The sequence below is a fragment of the Rhinopithecus roxellana genome, chromosome 6 (assembly GCF_007565055.1).
Source record: "Rhinopithecus roxellana isolate Shanxi Qingling chromosome 6, ASM756505v1, whole genome shotgun sequence".
Classification (NCBI taxonomy): domain Eukaryota; kingdom Metazoa; phylum Chordata; class Mammalia; order Primates; family Cercopithecidae; genus Rhinopithecus; species Rhinopithecus roxellana.
In genome coordinates this window covers 26635759-26659646 of record NC_044554.1, presented here as the reverse complement: position 1 = coordinate 26659646, position 23888 = coordinate 26635759, and the positions used below count along the sequence as shown (strand labels likewise).

Here is a 23888-nt window from a genome sequence, read left to right as displayed (position 1 = left end):
TTAGATATCAAATTAGATGTTAATAACTTTCAAGCTTATTTCTGAATAATATGATTACACAAAAATAGAAATTCATTGTATAGTATTTATATATAGCATCATTTTGGTGTGTAATTAAACTGAACTCATTTCAGGGAACATTTATCAGAGATCTACATATGGGGACCCCTCACATAGAGTCTAGAGGGTCCTTTGGCCGAGGCCTCAAATTAACAGTCCTAGAGGCAAACTGACAAAACAGAAAGAAGAAAATCAACATGCAAAACCTACAACACTGCACTTGTGTACAGTTATCAGACTATGCCAACTGAAAAACACCGTGAATTAAATATTTTAGAAATCCTGTAATTATCTTATGCAGCACACAATTACACTGGGGATTCTTGTGGGCTGTATGTGTTTTCATCACATCCATTTTTTGACGTTAACATTTAAAATATGCCACAATTTTGTAACCCTGGCATTTTTCAGTTTTTAATATACTAAGGGCCTGAAAAAATACAAAGAGCCCTGGTGTCTCTGAATGACTCTGCCAGTTGCAGGACACCATGCTAATCTCTGGGGACACCAAGACACAGTCCCTGCTCTCAAGGAGTTTATGGTTGGCATATAAAGAGAAACAAATACACAAATACCAATAATAGATAATAGAATATGATGAGGGCCACTCTAGAGATGCAAATAGCCATGAGACTTAAGGGCACCAAAGATCATCCAGTTAAGAATAAGATGTCTTCAGGAGAAAATGTCATTGACAATGGATCTTGAAAGACAAGGGGCCACTGACAGGCAGAGATGACTGAGAAAGATATGAGTGGAAAGGGACATACTTTTGAAATAGAACTGTTTGTGTGGTTTGTGAAAAGCAGAGGAAGGAGCAAATGTAGAAAATCAGATTGGGACCTTGTTCAGAGTCTGAAATGGAAGAAAAAGAAGTCCCACGCCTACTGGAAGAAAAAGAAGTCCCACGCCTACTATCATTGGCAAAAGGGAGTCAGCATGGGGTTTTGCGTAAGGAAATAACATCGACGTGTTGCGTTTTAGAAAGAAAAAAGTAGAATAAATACACATGGTGGCCTAGTGGAAAAGGAAGACATTGCATGGGCAATCAGTGAAGAGGCTGTCACAGCAATCCTAGGCCTGAAGCTTCATCACTCTGCCTAATTGGAAGAATTTCCTTTTTGCTTAGTCCAGACGATCCTTTCCTTGTGTTCTCCCCTACACCTATGTTCTTAGCTATAATAACTGTAAGCTTGTATTCATTAGGTGACCTGAGGAAGTTCATTTTTGTCCAGTATTTGGAAATATTCCTTAGTATGACCAAGGGGAGTCCTCATACATAACCTTACTTGACAGTTAAAAAAAGATTCTTGGCCGGGCGCGGTGGCTCAAGCCTGTAATCCCAGCACTTTGGGAGGCTGAGACGGGCGGATCACGAGGTCAGGAGATCGAGACCATCCTGGCTAACATGGTGAAACCCCGTCTCTACTAAACAAATACAAAAAACTAGCCGGGCGACGTGGCGGGCGCCTGTAGTCCCAGCTACTTGGGAGGCTGAGGCAGGAGAATGGCGTAAACCCAGGAGGCGGGGCTTGCAGTGAGCTGAGATCCGGCCATTGCACTCCAGCCCGGGCGACTCCGTCTCAAAAAAAAAAAAAGATTCTTAGAGATGAGATTCTCAATAAGCAAAGGAAAGAAGTAATTTCTAGTATTTGGAATAAGCAATATGGGGATTTATCTTCCCAGGAATTACTCAATCTCTCCCCACTACTGAACTTCAGAACAATGCCATTATTCAAGGTAAAAAGGCAAAAATCCAAGTTGTCACCTGACTTTTGATTTAACAAAGGTTACGTGCAAGGTGTTCTGAACTGCTGAATTACATAGTTTATCATATCATCTAATGTTTTGAAAAAGATGTTTTATTATTAATTAAACAAATTTAAAGTTTCAAGAGAAAACATCCTAATATACCTACTAAAACTGTATTTAAACATTCCTGTAAAGTATATTGTTGAAAACAAAAAACAAAACTCTATCACATCCCATTTGAGTTTCCTTCAATTATGTTTATAAGATACATTACTTGATTAATAAAACTGAAAACCATGCTTAGCAAATCTGCATGTTGAAGGAAATGACCAAATGGCTATATTAAGATGTCTATGGAAAATATTCACATAAACTTACCCATAATTGAACTAGAAAACCACAAACGGAAAAAGTCTAATTAATTGAATTACCCAAAATAAAAGGGGACATTTTTTATCGCTTCAAAATATAAAGAATATTCAGACTTTTCAAATCTGAATTTATAATTGGTTTATAAACTTAATTAAAGATTCAAAGTACTAATTTCATTGGAGATTCATTAAGCCAAATATATGTAAGAAATTAAAATTTATACTTAGATCAATTATTTTCAAAATAGCATAACTAACGAGAAAACAAAATAGCTCACTTTGTAAATATACCAGAGAAGTGTTTTAAATAGTTGAATGGAGGACGAGATACTTTTACAGTATTTTCTTCTCTCTTCCTTACCTGCCCTCTGCTGGTGAAAAGAGAACATTGAAAAGTAAAGAAGCTTCAAACAACACCCGGGAAAAGCACACTCTTATACAAGGAATATTTAGTGTTATAAAATTTTTCATTAGACCAGATTAATTTGCCATCATATTATCCCACCACTCTCCGTGGAAGCAATATTCATACATAAATGTTGCCTGTGAGTTAGGATTGGAGTAAAAACAATTAGGAGACTTTGGAAATATTTCACTATTTTATATAGTTTAGGTAAATGACCATGTTAAAATAAGAGTACAAACATCTAACAAACATCTAAAACATTTAAAAATATTATGAAAGATAGTTTATGTCATTTCTTTTTTTTTTTTTTTTTTTTCTTTTTTCTTTTTTGAGATGGAGTCGCACTCTTTGTTGCCCAGGTTGAAGTGCAGTGGCGCGATCTCGGCTCACCGCAACCTCCACCTCCCTCGTTCAAGCGATTCTCCTGTCTCAGCCTCCTGAGTAGCTGAGATTACGGGTGCCCACCACCATGACTGGCTAAGTTTTGTATTTTTAGTAGAGACTGGGTTTCACCTTGTTGGCCAGGCTGGTCTTGAACTCCTGACCTCGGGTGATCCGCCTACCTCGGCCTCCCAAAATGCTGGGATTACAGGCGTGAGCCGCTGCGCCCAGCCATTTTATGTCATTTCTATCTTTATATTCTTATTGACCAAATAAGCATGGACTAGATGTGAGTTCCATTAGCAGTAGTCATAATTGACTGAATGATCATATCCAAAAGGGTCTAATGTCTCACTGTGAGCCAAGATAGAGGTCAATAAGGATAGTCTACCCGGCTTTATCTTTAGTCCTCCCTGACCAATATTTTCACCAATGTTGAATATAAAATTAAGTAAATCCCAATCCATAAAGATTTCAACAGACTGGAAATTGAATAAATTGTACCAAAATAAAACAGGAATTACTACACAGGTTCAAAATCTGCAGAAGCATGAGGTTTGTAGTGGTATCATTTGTGAAAGAGACTCTGATATTTCAGTTAGTAGCAAACTCAAGAATAAAGTGGGATGCAAATATCAAAAAATTAATAATAATTTATATCTTAGGTGCTTGATATGTGCCGAACCTATGTTGAACAGTTCATATATGTTCTAAAACCCCAGCCTAAAACAAATTTAGATCAGTAATTGACTCATTTACTGCCCAGCTCTCGTTCTAGAAAAGGAATGAGCTAGAATTCTTTTACTGGGGGAGAAGGATTAGGAAATGACTGTCTCTGTGTATTTTTCAGATTGTCCCAATACAAAACTTAATTTGTTAAGTGCAGCATAAGTTTCAGTGTTTTTATATTGTGCTTATTATGAAAGGACAGACTCATCAATTACACAATATGGCAGCCCTACATTTTAAGTTAAGTGGAATTTTTAGACCCACCTATGGCCAATTTTTCCTTCTAAAGTTAATTTTTTTGAAATTTAATATACATACAGAAAAGTATACAATTCATATATATATGAGCTATATAAGTATATATGAGTCATATATACCTATATAGAGACAGATACATAGATATACATCTCAACAAACTTTCACAAAGTGAATACATCCAAGCAGCTACCACTAGATCAAGAAATAGAGTATATCAGCAAAACAGAAGCCTCCCTCCTGTCATCTTTCAATAATTATCTCCTCCCAAAAGAAACTACTCTGACTTCTTCCACTATCAATTTGTTTTGCATGTTTTTGAATTTCAGGTAAGTGAAATTACAGTATGTACTATCTAGTGTCTGGCTTCTGTCACTAAATTTGTGTTTGTGGGATTCATTCATTTAGTTCTATATAAAGGTAGTTATTTCCTTACTACATAGTGTTCCATTGTATGTGTACTCTTGATAAATGTATCATTCTACTCTAATGAATATTTGGATTGTTTTTGCATTTTAAGGAATATGCAAGGAGGAAAAAAATCTGTGTCATAGGATTTGCATATGTTCAATTTTAGTAAATATTTAGATCGTTTTCCAAAGTGTTAGTACCAATTCATAATTTACAATCTACCAAGAGCATATGGGAGTTCTAGTTGTTCCACCTCTAAGACAATACTACGTACCATGAGGGATTTTGTTTTAATGTTAGTCACTGTGGTAAATAGAAGTATTTTGTAGTTTAAAATTATATTTTCTGATCATTAATAATTTTGAGTACATTTTCATATGTTTATTGTCCAACTGAATGTATTCATTTGTGAAGTACCAGTTCAATTCATCTGCTCATTTTTCTGTTATCTCGTATGCTACCACTTGTTGATTTTTAGGAGTTCTTCATATATTCTGGATATAAGTTCTTCATCAGATATAGTATACTGCAAATATCTTCTTTCCCTCTGTAAGTTGACTTTTCACTTATATTAATAGTATCATTTGATGAAAAGAAGTTCTTAATTTTAATGAAGTCTAATTTATTAATATTTTCCTTTATAATTAAGTGCTTTTGTAGCCTGTTAGAAATTTATAAGCATCTTAAGAGCAAAATCTGAACTTTATTCTCTAGTATGTTGGCCTCTCTAGTCGTGGCTACTAATCTTGAGCCATGATTAAGATTAAGAGGAAGAAAGTAGGAAATATTTGACATTGTCTTCGAATATTTGAAACGCTCATGGGGTGAAAACATTAGACTTGCTCTGCATAGTCTCATGAAAGGAGTAAGACCCTAGGCTGGAAAGTCAAAAGATGAAGATATATTCTCAACATAAAACAGTATGTCTGGTTGTCCGCAGTGGCTCACACCTATAATCCCAGCACTTTGGGAGGCCAAGGCAGGCAGATCACGAGGTCAGGAGATGGAGACCATCCTAGCCAACATGGTGAAACCCTGTCTCTACAGAAAAAAAAAAAAAAAAAAAAAAAAAAATTAGCTGGGCATGGTGGCACATGCCTGTAATCCCAGCTATTAGGGAGGCTGAGGCAGGAGAATTGCTCGAACCAGAGAGTTGGAGGTTGCAGTGAGCCAAAATGGTGCCACTGCACTCCAGCCTGGCAACAGAGCGAGACTCCATCTCAAGAAAACAAACAAAAACAGTATGTCTGAATAGTCCAATGATGAAAGGAAACTGTGTTCTTCCTGACATTGGAAGGGTTAAAGTACAGATTAATGAACAGTTTGTTGGAGATTGAAAGTTTAACAGATAACCTTTAAGCTAATTCATCTGGCTTTAAAGATGTGACTACAGCATGTGATGTGGGACAGTATAGTTGCCTTACATGCCATCAGCTTAAGGACTGCTTAAGGCCAGGAATTCAAGACCAGCCTGGGCAAGATGAGAAGACCCTGGCTTTACAAACAAACAAACAAACAAATTAATGAATTAATTAAAAACAAGTTAGGTTGAAGTCTCATAATATCCTTATTTTTTCTTAATAGAATATTTGAACCTATATAAACCCTTATTTACAACTATCCATATTTTCAGTCTCTATGACTTCTACTTCTTAAATAACACAGTAATTCTCTTTACTTAAAATTTTTCTTTCGAAAAATTTTAAGTGAAGATCTCTATTTCTAATATTCTAGGATTTATCAAAAAAGATTCTATTTATCTTAAACATATCCTTCAAGATTTAACCCCAATCATTTTGCCTTTCTACCTTCATCTATTTGAAGAAAAATTATCTATTTGTTAGTTCCTGCAACAGCAAATCCTTCAATTCTGTTTACTCTAAAATTTCATTCCCTACATGTTCTCCTATAGCTTTACATATTTCTTCTTAAAATTTTTTTGTGGGTCATAGTAAGTGTATATACTTATAGAGTGCATTAGATATTTTGGTACAGGCATGGAATGTGTAATAATCATATTATGGGAAATAGGGTACCGATCCTCTCAAGCATTTATCCTTTGTGTTACAAACAATTCAATTATGCCCTTAGTCACTTTAAAATGTACAATTAAATTATGATTGACTATAGTCCCCCTGTTGTGCTATCAAACGCTAGGTCTTATTCATTCTTTCTAATTTTTTTTTTTTTTTTTTTGCACCCATTAGCCATTGCCACTTTACCACTTCCCAACCTCTGGTGACAGCCATTCTATTCTCCATCTCCCTGAGTTCAATCGTTTTGATTTTTAGATCCCACAAATAAGTGAGAATGTGATGTTTGTCTTTCTGTGCTTGACTTATTTCACTTAACATAATGACTTTTAGTTCCAATGACGTTGTCACAAATGACTGAAACTCATTTTTTATGGCTGATAGTGCTCCATTGTCAATAAGTAACACAATTTCTTAGCCATTCATCTGTTGATGGACACTTAGGTTGCTTCCAAATCTTGGCTACTGTGAACAGTGATGCAACAAATATAGGAGTGCAGCTATCTCTTTGGTACACTAATTTCCTTTCTTTTGGGTATATACCTACCAGTGGGATTGCTGGATCATATGTTAGTTTTAAGTTTTTTGAGGAACCACCAAACCATTCTCCATAGTGGTTTTACTAATTTTCATTCCAACTGATAGCATACAAGAGTTCCCTTTTCTGCACATCTTTGCCAGCATTTGTTATTGCCTGTCTTTTGGATAAAAGCCATTTTAACTGGGGTGAGATGATATATCATTATAATTTTTATTTGCTTTTCACTGGTGATCAGTGATACTGAGCACTTTTTCATATGCCTGTTTGCCATTTGTATGTCTTCTTTTGAGAAATGTCTATCCAAATCTTTGCCCATTTCTAAATCAGATTAGATTTTTTCCTATAGAGTTAAGCTCCATACATATTCTGGTTATTAATTTTTGTCAGATGAATAGTTTGTAAATATTTTCTCCCATTCTGTGGGTTGTATCATCTCTTCACTTTGTTGATTGCTTCCTTTGCTCTGCAGAAGCCTTGTAACTTGATGTGATCCCATTTGTCCATTTTTGCTTTGGTTGCCTATGCTTGTGGGGTATTGCTCAAGAAATTTTTGACCAGACCAAAGTCCTGGAGATTTTCCCCAGTGTTTTCTTGGAGTAGTTTCATAGTTTGAGGTCTCAGATTTAAGTATTTAATCCATTTTGATTTGATTCTTGTGTATGGCAAGAAATAGGGGTCTAGTTTCATTCTTTTGCATATGCTTATACAGTTTTCCCAGTACCAATTATTGAATAGACTGACTTTTCCCCAGTGTACGTTCCTGGAACCTTTGTCAAAAGTGAGTTCACTGTAGATGTGTGGATTTGTCTATGGGTTATCTTTTCTGGGTTTTCTGTCCCATTGGTCTATATGTCTGTTTTTATGCCAGTATCATGCTGTTTTGGTTACTATAGCTCTGTAGTATAATTTGAAGTCAGGTAATGTGATTCCTCCAGTTTTGTTCTGTTTCCTCAGGATAGCCTTGGCTATTTTGGGTCTTTTGTAATTCCACATAAATTTTAGGATTCTTCCAATCCATAAACATGGACTATCTTTCCATTTTTTGGTGTCTTCTTTAATTTCATCAATGGTTCATAGTTTTCATTGTAGAGATCTTTAACTTCTCTGGTTAATTCCTAAGCACATTTTTGTGGCTATTTTACATTGGATTACTTTTTTGAATTCTTTTTCAGATTGTTCACTGACGACATATAGAAATGCTATTGATTTTTGTATGCTGCAATTTTACTGAATTTGTTTATCAGTTCTAATAGTTTTTTGGTGGAATCTTTAGCTTTTTCCAAATATAAGATCATATCCTCTACAAACAAGGATTACTTGACTTCTGGCTTTCCTACTTGGACGCCCTTTCTTTCTTTCTTTTGCCTGATTACTCTAAGACTTCCAGTATTATTTTGAATAACAGTGGTGAAAGTGGGCATCCTTGTCATGTTCCAGATCTAACAGAAAAGGCTTTCAGTTTTTCCCCATTCAATTTGACACTATCTGTGGGTCTGTTGTATGTGGCTTTTATTATGTTGAGGTATGTTCTTCATATACCAAGTTTTTTAGAGTTTTTGTAATAAAGGGATGTTGAATTTTATCAAATGCTTTTTCAGCATAAATTAAAATGATCATATGCTTTTTGTCCTTCGTTCTGTTGATATGATGTATCACATTGACTGATTTGCGTATATTGAACCATCTTTACATCCCTGGGATAAACTCCACTTGGTCATGATGAGTGAGCTTTTAATGTATCATTGAATTTGGTTGCTGGTATTTTATTGAGGATATTTGCAGCAATATTTGTAAGAGATACTAGCCTGTAGTTTTCTTTTTTGATGTTTTTTTGTCTGGTTTTGGTATCAGTGTAATACTGACCTCACAGAATGAGTTTAGAAGTCTTCCCTCTTGGTCCATTTTTTGGAGTATTTGTTCTATAGTGCAAATTAAGTCCAGTGTTTCTTTGTTGATTTTCTGTGTGGGAGATCTGTCCAATGCTGAAAGTCGGGTGTTCAAGTCTCCAGCTATTATTGTATTGGGGTATATCTATCTCTCTCTTTAGCTCTAATAATATTTGCTTTATATATCTGGGTGATTTTGTAGATTTCAGCAGCGATGCTATTAATATATATTGTAAATATATATGCACTTGTTGGGTGCATATATATTTACAATCATTATGTCCTCTGGCTGAATTAACCCCTTTATCATCATATAATGATCTTGTCTCCTCTTACAGTTTTTGTCTTGAAATCTATTTTTCTCTGATATAAGTGTGGCCACTCCTGCTCTATTTTGGTTTCCATTGGTATGGAATATCTTTTTCTATTCCTTTATTTTCAGTCTATGTGTATCTTTATAGATGAAGTGTGTTTCTTGTAGACAACAGACCACTGGGTCTTGTTTTTTTCAGCCACTCTATGTCTATTGATTAAAGAGTTTAGTCCCCTTACATTCAACGTTATTATTGATATGTAGGGACTTACCCTTGCAATTTCATTATTTGTTTTCTGGTGGTTTTACAGCCTTCTCTTCCTTCTTTACTTTCTGTTTTCCTTTCAGTGAAGGTGATTTTCTCTAGTGATATGCTTTAATTTCTTGCTTTTTATTTTTTGTGTATCGTTGTATGTTTTTCTATCTGAAGTTACCATAAGGCTTCCCAATACTATCTCATAGCCCACTGTCTATTATTTTAAATTGATGACAACTTAACACTGATTGCATAAACAAACACACAAAAAGAAAATTAAAACTCTACACTTTAAATCTGTCCCCCTGCCTTTTAACTTTTAGTTGTTTCTTTATGTCTTATTGCACTGTTTAGCCCTTGAAAAGTAGTTGTCATTATTAGTTTTCATTAGTTCATCATGTAGTCTTTCTACAGAAGTCAAGTTTACATACCAAAATTTTATGTCATACCATTCTTTGTATTTCTGTGCACTTGCTATTACCAGCGAGTTTTGTACCTTTAGGTAATTTCTTCTTGCTCATTAACATCCTTTTATTTTTATAGACCGAAGAACCCCCTTTAGCCTTTCTTGTAGGACAGGTCTGGTGTTGGTGATATCCTTCAGCTTGTGCTTGTCTGGGAAGGTCCTTATTTCTCCTTCATGCGTAAAGGATATTTTTGCTGGATATACTATTTAGGGTAAAAGTTTTATTCCTTCAGTACTTTAAATATGTTGTGCCATGATCTCCTGGCCTGTAAGATTTCCACTGAAAGTCTGCTGCCAAATATATTGGAGCTCCATTATATGTAATTCACTTATTTTCTCTTGCTGCTTTTAGGATCCTTTTTTTTTATCCTTGACCTTTGGGAGCTTGATTATTAAATGCCTTGAGCCGGTCTTCTTTGGGTTGAATCTGCTTGGTGTTCTATAACTTTATTGTAGTTGAATGTTGATATGTTTCTCTGGGTTTCAGAAATTCTCTGATACTATCTATTTGAATACACTTTCTACTTCTATCTCTTGCTACCTCATCTTTAAGGTCATTAACTCTTAGATTTGCCCCTTTGAGTCTATTTTCTAGATCCTATAGGCATGCTTCTTTTTTTTATATCTATTTTTCTTTTGTCTCCTCTGTATATTTTCAAATAACCTGTCTTCAAGTTCACTCATTCTTTCTTCTGTTTGATCCTTTCTGCTATCAAGAGACTCTGATACATCCTTCAGCATATCGATTTTATTTTTCAACTCTATATTTTCTTGATTCTTTTTAATTATTTCGATCTCTTTGTTAAATTTATCTGATACAATTCTGAATTCCTTCTCTGTGCTATCTTGAATTTCTTTGAGTTTCCTCTAAACAGCCCTTTTGAATTCTATCTGAAAGGTTACATGTCTGTTTCTAGGCACCAGGATTTGTCCCTAGTGCCTTATTTAGTTCATTTGGTGAGGTCATGTTTTCTAGGATGTTGTTGATGCTTATAGATGCTTATATATGTTTCCTGGATGTTGTTTATAGATGTTTCCTGGATGTTGTTGATGCTTATAGATGTTTCCTGGATGTTGTTGATGCTTATACATGTATAAATAAGGCACTACAATTGGTCTCTGGTGTCTTATTTAGTTCATTTGGTGAGGTCATGTTTTCCTAGATGTTGTTGATGCTTAAAGATGTTTGTCAGCATCTGGGTATTGAAGAGTTAGGTATATTTATTGCAGTCCTCATTGTCTGGACTTGTTTATGCCTGTCCTTCTTGTGAAGGCTTTCCAGGTATTTTGAGGGAATTGGGCCCAAAGCCCAATAATGCTGTGGTTTTTGCAGACTCATAGAGGTACCACCTTGGTGGTCTTGGATAAGATTTGGAAGAAGTGTCTGGATTACCAGGCAGTGACTCTTATTCTTTTCCCTTTCTCCCAAACAAATGGAATATCACTCTCTATGCTGAGCCACCTGGAACTGGGAATGTGGTGATATAAGCATCCCTGTGGCCACCACCACTGGGACTGTGTGGGGTCACACATGAAGCCAGCACAGCACTGGACCTTGCCTAAGGCCTTTGCCTTCAGAGTAGTGAGTTCTCCCAGGCTGTGGGCATGTCCAGAGATGCTGTCTGGGAGCTAGGGATTGGAGTCAAAACAACCTTGGCAATTTACCTGATGTTCTATTGTACTGTGACTAAGCTGGCACTCAAATCATAATACAAAGTTCTTCCCACCTTTCTCTCCTCTTTCTACAGACAGAGGAGCCTCTCTCTGTGGCTACCATCACCATCGGTCTCCAGGGGTTCTGCCAGGCCACCGCTGATGTTTAAAGCCCAAAGGCTCTTCCACCCAGTTTGTGGTGAATGTTGCCTGGTCTGAGACTTCTCCTTCATGTCAGCAGGCTCCTCTTCTGACCCAGGGCAGGTCTATAAATGCTGTCCAAGAGCCTAGGCCTGGACTCAGGGACCTGTGCTTGTTGCTCTACCCCCGCTGTGACTAAGCTGTTGCCTAGGGTGCAAAACAAAGTCCCCTTTACCTTCCCCCTCTGCTTTTCTCAAACAGAAAGAGTCTTTCACCATTCCCACCACAGCTAAGAATGTGTTGAGTCACCCCTGAAGCCAGCACGTCTCACAGCCCAAGGCCCATGGCATTCTCCAGGGTTATCACTGGTGGTTATTCAGAGCCCAAGGGCTCATTAGTCATCAGGTGATGAATCCTACCAGGACTGGTCCTTCCCTTCAAGGCAGCAATTCCCTTGAAATATCAAGAAATATCGGCCTGGAATGGGGGCCTCACAACTCTCCCTGGTGCCCTATCCTACTGTGGTGGAGCTGGTATCCAAGATGCAAAACAAAGTCCTTTTGACTCTTTGCTCTCCTCTCCTCTAAGCAGAAGGAAGGAGTCACTTTTGTTGCTGTGAGCTATGCAGCCTGGGGTTGGGGAAGGGATGGCTCAAGCACTCCGTTAACTGCAGCAGCTGGTGTCTTCCTAGGTCAGGTGTCACCCTAGTTCACTGGCTCTAAGCCCAGGCTAGCACTAGGAGTTGCCTAGGAATTGTAGTCCTGTGCCCTAGACAGCCTTTCTAGTATACCTAGACCCCAGAGCACTTAAGCCCACAGTGGCGAGGCTTGCTGAGAAACTCACATTCCAACTGCTGGGATGGTGATTCACCTCTGGCTAGGGCTGGTCCAAATACTCCCTCCCTGTGCAGGCACTGGCTGAGCCCAGCATGGCTTTATTCTCTGCTGTGACAGGGCAGCACTGAGTTCAATGTAAAGTTCCCTAGTCGCTGTGCTCTTCCCTCCGCAAAGTGCACAAATTCTCTCCCCGCACCACACTGGCTGCTGCTGAGGGATGAGGGAGGGGTGGCATCGGCAATTCAAGACTGCCTTCCTCAATGTCTCTTTCCACAATACGAAGTTAAAATTAGGTACTGTGATTGCTCACATGATTGTTGGTTCTTGTGATGGTGCTTTTCTGTGTGAAGATAGCTGTTAAAATTTGGTATTCCAGTGAGGGGGACGAATGGCATAGGCTTCTATTCCACCATCTTGCTCTGCCCTCATATAGTTTTCGAAGTTCAGGATTGTCAATTGAACAGTAGAGATAAACAGACCTAGTTTAAATCCCATCTCTACCACTTACTAAAATATGGTATTTAAACTTTCTAGGGCAAAGTGTTCTCATCTATAAATTGGAGATAATAATATTATCTACTCTATTAGCTGTAGTGAGGATTAAATGAGATATTAGCCATATAATATTTAACATAGTGCATGGCTGATAGTATACACTTTCTTTTTAAAGAAAACATATAAGCCAGGCACAGTGGCTCACATCTCTAATTCCTGTGCTGTGAAAAGCCGAGGCAGAAGGATCGCCTGAGCCTAGGAGTTTAAGGTTACAATGAGCTACAAGAGTGCCACTGCACTATTATAGCATGGCCAACAGAGCAAGATCCTGTCTCCAAAAGGAAAAGTAAAAGAAAACATACATACAATGGAATATTATTCAGCCATAAAAAGGAATAAGGTTCTGATACATGCTACAATATGGATGAACGTTGAAAACATTATGCTAAGTGACAAGAAAACATTATGCTTGAAAACATTGCTAAGTGATTCCACCTATAGGAGTACCTACAATAGGCAAATTCACAGAGACAAAGAGAGTAGACGTTACCAGGGGATAAGGGATAAAGGGGAATGGGGAGTTTCTGTCCAATGGATACAAAGTTTCTGTTTGGCGTGATGAAAAAGTTCTGGAAATGGATGACAGCGATGGCCGTACAGTATTGTGAATATACTTAATGCCACTAGAACTGTTATAATGGTAAATGTTATGTTATGTATATTTCACCACAATAAAGATAAAATTAAAAATGTTTTAAATGTGAACCATCATTTTTAACTTCCAAAAATCCGTAGGGAAGCTCTATGCCCTCATAAGATCATGTCCTCACAATTATAATTTGAATTATTTCTAGCCATACACCTTATCTTATATTTAGCCATACCAAAGTTCAACTCTCTTCCTTCTGTTCTCTCTCCTGGCATCTCAGACTTTTAAAACCTCTTTGTTAATTTTTTTTCACATATAAAAGTCACTCATTTAATACAATTGTGAATGCAAAGATTTAATGTAAGTGCTTGATCTGTAAAAAATTTAGATTAATGTCAGTACCTCCTACTGAGGAAGCCAACTACCGGTTTTCTTTTTTAAAAAGCAACTGTTTCAACTCTTCATTCCTGGTTTCTTAGTCAATTTCTAGATAAAATAAAGCATTTCCTCCAGTCTTGTAGTGTATCTTTTTAAGAAACAGTTTGCGGGGGATGTGTGTGTGTTGGGAAGTGTGTGGGGATGATAGGGCACAGCAGGGAAAAGGGAGACTTTGTCAAAGGTATTTTTTCTAATGTTAATAAGTTACATCTAATTGTTCCTCTTTTTTTTCAAATAGCTATTTATCATTTTATTAAACCAAACCTGATTGGTTGGCATGATTTCCCATTACGTAAATCATACTGTTCACCTCCAAATAGACTGTGTTTGTTTAAATGTTCAACAATTATACCATTCATTACAAATTCTATCCGCTTCCCTGACCTTGAAGTAAAAATGGACAATCTGTAATCAACAAGGACCTCCACTGGAATGCCTTGTGTGGATTGATTACACAGAAGTTATTTGTAATGATAAGACATACATTTCAGCCAGCCAATGGTAGAATATTAATGTGTGCTTGGAAAAATAAAGCTCTTTGTGAATATCATCTTGCTAAATAATTTTGTTTCTTAATCTTCTTTTGTGTTTCCAATTTCTACCCAGACATTTTGTAGTACCTTCTTATTACTGTAGAGTATATGTATTTTAATCCTGGATGTACATGTAATTTGTTTCACAAAAACTACATATTATTTCCAGTACTTAAAGAGCTCCTGAAAAGCTAGAGGTACAACCCATAATACTGTGGAATAGAGAAAATATATGCTCTTTCATGGAACCTAGTATTCTGTTATCAAAAAGTATTCAAATTTTCTAATTTTGCAATTTTTACTATCAGAAAAATATCTGAAGTATTAAACTTAATTCTATCCAAAGGAATGCAGTCTAAAATTTCCACTAGAAATCCTTGGGCCAGCAGTTCACAAGACTGATTACAAATATTCATCTATGTTCAACTTTAGAATACTGTCCATGAAAAGAACAGAGTGTAAGAACAACTGAACCCGATCACAAGATGCATTCATCGTAGAGATCTACTGTATTGTACTATCCATTTACATGAGCAATTGAGGCACTTTATAGTAAGGAAAGAAATAACTGAGTAAACTCTCTTGGTCTTATAAAGAAAGAGGGCAGTGTACTGCAGTAGTTAAAAAATTGGATCATGGGTCTGGTTTAAGTCAGGTTTCCTAGGAAAGCATGAGATGAGTTCTCTTGTCCAAGTGATTTATTGGGCTGTACTCTCTAAAGAAGAAAAGTGAAGGAAGTAGGATAGGTCAGGAGAGGCAAGAATGTGGCTCAGTTACAGACTAGTTTCAGTTTGATCCTACAGGAATGCTCTGGAGCACAAATTGCACCACAGAATTAGCCCTACCTTGAAGCAAGTGGTTAGCCCTTTATAACTCCCTATCATTGAGTCATTGGTCAGAATCTGCCGGTAGGAATTGGAAGAAACATAGTCTCTCAGAAGAGAGTAACTCTCTGAATTATCAGCCCACAGTCATATGAGCTGGAGGATGAACTGGACAGCAGGGTAAAGTAGATATAGCTGCACATCATCTTCTATAGGGTTTAATTGTTCTGGCTTTTAATCGCCACATAGCTATTACCTATGTGACACTTGGTGAGTATTTAAGTTCTCTGGTCCTGGGTTCCTTATCTATAAAATTGAGGAGAATAACCTTTGTTTCTCAAGGTTATTTCAAGGATAAAAAGAAAATAATGCATAGGGCTGGTGCTGGTAAATGTGCTCAGTAAATAGATGCTTTACAAAACACTAAATGGCTAGAAGTCAAGAAAGATTTAACGAATGATATGGTTTTTCTTCAATAAGACACTGTCCTTGGCAAAATTCCACAAGTAAGGAAATATTTTTGGGTTCCCTTCCAGCAGAGCATGACACAATAAAGACATTCTTGCCTATTTTTATAGATGTCTGTGCAATTGCCTAGTCTCCAGCAACTCAGTGGTGGTACTTAGTGAAAAAGCCCAAGTGGTGGAGTTAGTATGTGATTCTCATGACAGCAGCAGCCTTGCCAAGAAGATATGGAAGAACTTGCAGAAGTCATACCATTTAGCATAAGGGAACTAGAATGGAAAGAAAGAGAAAAATGGTTGAACCCTTGCAGTAGCTGACCAAACTTGTTTGTGAGGATATGAGATACTTGTTGGTGGTGGTTGGGCAGGCAGTAGTGGGTTAATACACAAGACTCAGATTGTGTAATAGTAAAGAGGGTTGCTGGTGAGCTACAGAAGAATAGCAGTTGGTGCCTAAGGACTACTGCTTTGTCATTTTTATTCATGTGATATATATTAGACTAGGTTAAAGATACAAGTACAGGTTCAGAGGTGACATCTGTGATTGGCATTAACTTGGGCCAGCTTGCCCAGAGCACTATTCTAGGGTATTAAAATACATCAAGGAATAAAACACAAATGCCTGCTACATGAGTTTATACTTAGCAGAAAATAAACATAATATATAAGCAAATAATACACTGTAATATGTTAGAAGGTGGTAACCACTATGAATTTTGGAAGTATATAGAGTAGGGTAGGGCATGCTGGAGAGTGAAGGTGGTAACCACTATGAATTTTGAAAGTATATGGAGTAGGGTAAGACGTGCCAGAGGATGAAGGAGCAGTTTGCTGTATTAAATAGGATGGGCATGATAGGCCTTACTGAGAAGGTAAGAGTTAAGCAGACACATGGAGAAGGTAAATGAATTAGTCTAGTGAAGATCACCAGGAGAGCATTTTAGACAGAAGGAACAGCTACAGCAAAGGACTTAAAATAGGAGAGAATCTAGCATGTTTAAGGAAAAGAGAAAGAGGAGTGAGCAAAGTGGAGAGTGGTATGAAATGAGGTCACAAGGGTAACAAGACGAAGAGAAATGAACGAAATAGGGGGATTAAAAGTAGAGGGATGCTTTGCATGGTTGTTGCTGACCCTCCTTTTGTGGCCTGGCTCCTGCTCTCCATACCTGCCAGATTGGAATAAGCCACCACTGTTCACTTCTTGAGTGTCATCTATTGCCTGCAATTACCTTTTGTTGTGCCTTTCCTGGAACAAACTTAGCACTCTCTCCCCCATCTCCTAGTGCTAACTCCTACTTAACTTTGGGGTCTTCTTAGGATTTTCCTACAACTAGGATATTTTTCTTCTTAGCCTTTTCACCTCACCCCTTTCTACCTCACCTTCACCACCATGACCGCCACCACCCTTGCACCATCCCCTGATCCAAGAGACTTTTTTCTTTTTTTAAGAGACAGGATCTAGCTCTGTCACCCAGGCTGGAGTACAGTGGCACAATCATAGCTTACTGTAACCTCAAACTCCAGAGCTAAAGTGATCCTTCTGCCTCAGCCTCCCAGTGAGCTGAAATTACAGATATGAGCCACTACATCCAGCCCCAAGAGTCTTCTTCTGTTGTATGCATTCCCATGCTACTCAGTGGATCCTGCCATCAGACTCTTAAGGCCATTCCCATTAAAATGTAATTAGGTTTAACAGGCTTTTATGTTTCTTATAGGTATCTTCAACCAGCACATAACAACTCATCTTTGTTATCTAAAAAAGTAGAGAATTTTATGGAATGACTATATTCTAAAAGATGATGTTTAAAGCATAGTAAAGATATTTACAACACAATATTCCTTCTTTGTGTTTCTCAAAGCCTAGTTTGGTGTCAAGAAATATTTGTTGAACAATTGTGGAACAAAAGAGACCTGGTTGCAAATCCAAGCTCAAATTTAGTGATTCTAGGCAAGGTAATTAAATTTCCTGACTCTATTAGGCTGCAAAATCAGCCTAACATGTAATTCTCAGGGTGATTTTCAGACTTAAATAAAATAGCATGAAAAGGCCCCACATTTTATAGGTGCTTAATGGTCATTCCATTTCCATCTTCAATATACCTTCCTCTTTGTGTTGCTGCTTTCAGTTTACCTTGCTCACAATACTCAACAAGAACCTATGAAGCTTCAGAAAATCTATTCTTTAGTTCATTACAGTTTAATAAATCACAGAAGTCTGTTCAACCTGGCTACAAGAACATAAGAAAAGTATTGGCCATAAAGTCAAGTCAGAGCAAGGAGAGAGCTGCTCCTCTTTCCCAAAATAAAATAAATACCATTCAATTGGCCCCTTTTTGAAGATGTTTGTTATCCATATAACAAATTATGAGAGACACGTTTCTAAAATTTTTCTCAGATGTCAAAAACATCCTACTTATATTACCGTTTTATTTTAATGTGACAATTCCAAACATGGTTTTAAACCAAACACATGCAGCTTATAATGAGCTTAAATTCCTGTGTGCATAGAAATAAACATAAACTTTTCTAAACAAAAATGGTATGTGCCAGTGGTCATTTTCTTCAGGTTCATAAACACTGTTTTAAGAGCATTCTATGGCAGCAATAACTGCATAAATCCATTTTCTAGAGTTAAGTTGACATTTTTTATGTCAACTGAAACACTGAAAAATGAAAGCTATTTTGACATGGTAGTAAACAATCAAGTCTACTAAAGATAAATAATCATCTCATTTTGTTTATTTACAAAACATTATAGAACTGTTAAAATTGGGGCCTCACTTCCTGGTAGACCCTCGCCATCTAAGAACTCCTGGGTCTGTAGAGGCAAGTGACCTCAGGCCAAGCCCTGTAGGACAGACTCCATCATGGGTCCCAGATTGGGAGGAAGTGGCTTCTCCACTCTTGACTGTTAGGAAGGCTGCAGGCAGAACTCCTAGGTCTATGAGTGACCAGCTAGTAGCACAAGGCTGGAACTGGATGCCCTTTCCCCTTACTCCTGTTCACCAGACCCTCTAGTTTACAGGTTTTTATTACCTACTTCCCCTTACTGTTGCCCCTGGATCCTTGGGTTCAGAACATCTCTACTGCTTTGTGCGTAGAGCAGTAAAATGTAGTGCAATGAAAAACAATGTGGAACCTTTGAATTAGAATATCTGGCCTTTCAATTCCATTGAAGGGTCCTTGATTTAGGGCAAGTTGTTTTAATCTATCCAAACTTCAATGCCTTCACCTGTTGATATGGTTTGGCTCTGTGTCCCCACCCACATATCATCTTGTAGCTCCCATAATTCCCACATATTGTGGAAGGGACCCTGTGGGAGATAACTGAATCATGGGGGTGGGTTTTTCCCATGCTGTTCTCATGACAGTGAATAAGTTTCACAAGATCTGATGGTTTAAAAATGGGAATTTCCCTGCACAAGCTCTCTCTTTGCCTGCTGCCATCCATGTAAGATGTGACTTGCTCCTCCTTGCCTTCTGCCATGACTCTGAGGCCTCCCCAGCCATGTGGAACTCTAAGTCCATTAAACCTCTTTCTCTGCCCAGGCTCAGGTATGTACTTTTCAGCTGCATGAAAATGAACTAACATATCTGTAAAATGGAGATTATAGCCCCACCTGTCACTGAGTTGTTTGTGATAAATTGACATAGTTCACATCTCTCCCAAAATGGAATATGCCCTTTAGTTTGGAAAGGCATCCTATTAATTACTGACAGAATATCAGGAATATCATCAAATCTTGATGAATAAAGTAGATATAACACATCTCTAGAAAGATTACTTATACTATTTGTACCCTGGCATTTGAAGTACTTTTTATTTAGAACAGTAGTAAAAATGGATAAAGAAAGTGAATGATGATGGAAAACCAGACCAAGAGAATTCCTTGGACTTTTTTGAATACCTTAATCAAATTGAATTGTTAGAAATACAAGAACACCTTATTCCCACTGGTACTCAAAGTCTCTGAATAGGCAATTCTGATGAAGATGAGAAGCAAGATGAAAAAAATGAAGTGATATGAATTGCAAGAAAAAAAATATGTGAAAAGATCTAAGTAAATTGCTTATTTGGGCTACTGAAATAAATCCACTTTTTAACAGGAGCACACCATAACCCACCAGACGTCCATAGAAAAAACTGAAAATCATGAACCGAAGGCATGTTTCTAGCCTTACTATAGTGCAAAGACTACTTTCTGAAAAAGCCAATCATGCGAAAAACACTAGGGACAAAGATGAATATACCCTTCTTCATTGAGCAGTGTACAATGGACACTTAGATATCATCCATGAGGTGACTGCACAAGGGGCAGATGTTTATGCAGTGACTGTGGATAGCTGGATACCCCCGTACAATGCTTGTAAGTGTAATAACCCTAGAGTGGCTTCTTTCTTCCTTCCACATGATGCAGCTATGAATACCCAAACAAAAGGCCTCTGAACTCGGTTGCATCTTGCTTCTGGGAACAAAGATAGCAAAGATACCCTAGAAATCCTCCTGATGAACCCTTACATCAAACCAGGTCTGAAAAACAACTTGGAAGAAACAACATCTGATATCACCAAGAGGATAAGTATCTATTACTACCTCTTTAAAACCGTGGAAGGCTGTACAAATTTTTCACCTCAATCTTAACAAGGATGTAACCCTCTTACTTGAGGGTGGAGGGTGACGGTTGAAAACTACCTATCAGGTATGACTACATTCAAAATCTAGGTGACAAAATTATCTGTATATCAAACCCCAGTGACATGCAATTTTTTCACCTCAATCTTAACAAGTAAGTAACCCTCTTACTTGAGGGTGGAAGGTGAAAGGAGGGTGAGGGTTGAAAACTACCTATTAAATATGACTGCACTCAATACCTAGGTGACAAAATTATCTGTATATCAAACCCCAGTGCCAGTGTCATGCAATCTACCCATATAACAAACCTGCACATGTACCCCTGAACCAAAATAATAGTTGAAAAATTAAAGGGAAAAAAAAATCTGGATAGAAACAAAAAGCATAAATATAAATATTCAAGAAAAATAAACTATAGCAAAAAATAAATTTTAAAATCAATGTTGACTATCACAATATGAAAAAACTTAATAAAAATGACTTAATTTTATTATAAGAAACAAAATAACGATTAATTCCAACAGAAAAAATACTTGACATGAATCATATCTGTGAGTTTTTAATTTCAAAAAATAACAACAAAATATACATTACTTCCTGCATATAATTTATAATTACTCAGGGTAATGCATTTTATAAAAGAGAGCTATAAAAATGTTTCAGAATTTCTAGTAACCAAGAGAACTAGCTTTCATAAAATACGGTATTTCAGAGACCATTGTTAAGATATTAAGAAACATTAAATGTTGAGTTTTAAAGTTTTAAACTTTTGCCTTGGTGAGAAAATTTGTAACGTTAACATTTGTTTCAATTCTTCTGCAATTTAATTAACATTTATCCTAAAGTAAAGACATCTATACTGGCAGGTATCTAAGGAAGTACAAATGGCCTGGCTCTGTGTAAATCTAGGTTTAAGTCCCAGAACTTTTTGATGCAAGCTTGATCTTGTATTCCCAATTATCAAATGCAAATAATCACATCTACCTGTCTCTATTTCTCAAAGGATTTATGAGGAAATCAGAAGTATATAATATGTATGAAAATACTTAGAATTATTTGAAAGGGTGACTTTACAAATTCGAATTAACCATGTGGTTTATTATTATTGGCATAATTAGAAAGAATAAGAGCAATAGCACACATTTATTTAGTTTTATCATTAAGTAATGCACTGCCTATTATAATAAATATATCACTCATGAGAATGTAAGGAAGTTATATGGAAGATCACTCACATGAGAAGGCTCAGTGTTAAATCTGTCTGTGGCTTTATTTCTATACTATAGTAGAGTGACTGAGAAGAGAGTCGATTCTGGAGACAGACAGACCTCCTGAATCGATTTCTGGTTCTACATTATTTAGTTGTGTGACCATGGTCAAATTTCTTAACTTCTCACTGTCTTACTTCCTCATTTGCAAAATGGTAATAAACAAAAATACCACTTTGATAGGGTTTTCACAAGAAAGACATGAATTTGTGGCAGTCACTGTTGGCTGTCTAATTCAAAACCTATTCTCAACCTTCTTTTCCTTTCTCCTATTCCGCTATAAAGGCAGAAAAAAACGTAATACCTGATTTCCCTACCTCCCTTGCAACTAGGAGTGCTAAGTAATAGTGCCAGCAGAGGAGACCCAAGCAGAAATCTGTTGGAGCTTCTAGGAAAGCTTTGGTTTTCCTGATAAAAAGAGACAGATGTACCCAGGTCCATCCTTTCCTTCCTTTTTCTTGTCTTTAACACAAACATGCTTCCTGGACCTGGGAGTAACATCTTGCAACCAAGAGGATGAGGCCAAGAGAGCAATGTAGATGCTATGAGAAACCATTGTGCCACTGAACCAATGCCAGTTTCCACACTCCTTTTAACATGAAAAGCAATGAACCATAGGTTTTTAAGTGACCAATACTGAATACTGTCACCTGTAGCTAAAAGTATTCCTTAACTGATAGAGTTAATATATGTAAAATGCTTGGAAATTGTTCTTAGTCATTGTAAACGCTCAATAAATTTTAGTTATCAGTATTATTTTCCAGTTAATGACATTTTGATATTACAATTGATATTACATTTGATATTACAATTGAATTTGAATAAGTGATATATATTTGTCTAATTTATGTATTCTTATAATTTCAACATAGAGCTATGTTATTTAAAATTCATTGTATTTTATACACATGATAAATGATTCTCTCTTGTGAATAATCTGTCTAAAAGCCCATTTTTTGCTATCTACTTTAATTCAAGAGCCCATTAAATCTGTTGAGTTCTTTTTGGTTTTCATCAATACATTAGAATTTTAAACTGTTCTATAGTGAAGAAAGTTTTGGAAATGATGTTCTAAAATTTCATTAGTTACCTTTTAATACATTTTTTAAAACTTATAATTTTGCAATGTTTTTCACACTAAAATGTTCATGCATTTATGTGTTATTGCTCTTCCCCAGCAGTCTATTGGGACTACAGTTTACAAAATATGATTTTTTGTTGGAGTAAAGGTTAGCATAGTCTTAAGACACTTTTCTACCATACCCATATGCAATGTAGTAGGGTATACATTAAAAATCTAGGAAGAAAAAAAAATGAGATAAAAGTAAACAAGTTCCCTAGTTATTCAAACAATAAATAGACATAAAATCAAAGAAAATTATTCCAGGAAACAAATCATTCAATTGTGAATCTATATATCACTGTACACTTACATTCATTTTAGAGTTTAATTAGCACTGTTTACATTATAAAGTCCAAACTGATACTCTTAATTTCAATATTTGACCTCCTCCCCCCCACAGATACATCCCTACTTTTCCACCACTTTCTCCCGACGAAGTAAATGCAACAATTCACCCAATTGTTCAGGCTTAAAATTCGGATGTCATCCCTGACCAGTCTTTCCCTATCATCCCACTTCCAATGTATCAGTGAATCTTAATTGCTATCTCTACAAATTGTATAAATCCTGAATCTGACATCTAGCCACCTCCATGGATAACTGCTAGAGACTCAGTCTCCTACATCATCCTTTCACAACCATTTTCATCCATGGACTCCATACTAGAATATTTGAAGAAACAAAACAAGACGAATATTTTCATTTACTACTACTTCCTTATAGTATATTAGTTAATGCTTCTTAGCCAAAATCCATCCTCATCATTTTCTGATACATTTTTTCCTCTTTGTTTAAGAATTTGTTTTGTTCTCTAACCTAACCATATTCCTTAAAGAAGAAAATAAATCCAGAAAAGAAGCCAGTCCTGTTTTCACAGCTTCCGTGTTCCTACTAGATTTAGACTTGTTGTCTGATATCTTTCTTCCACAACCTTTTCCAACCTTGGCTATACATTAAAATCACCAGAGGAA

The 23888-nt window shown here is 36.6% G+C and overlaps 1 pseudogene; it reads left to right on the top strand.

Annotated features, from left to right (window-relative positions):
* The first annotated feature begins 795 nt into the window (after nucleotides 1–795).
* Nucleotides 796–20535, top strand: LOC104682640 (annotated as a pseudogene).
* Nucleotides 20536–23888: the final 3353 nt, after the last annotated feature.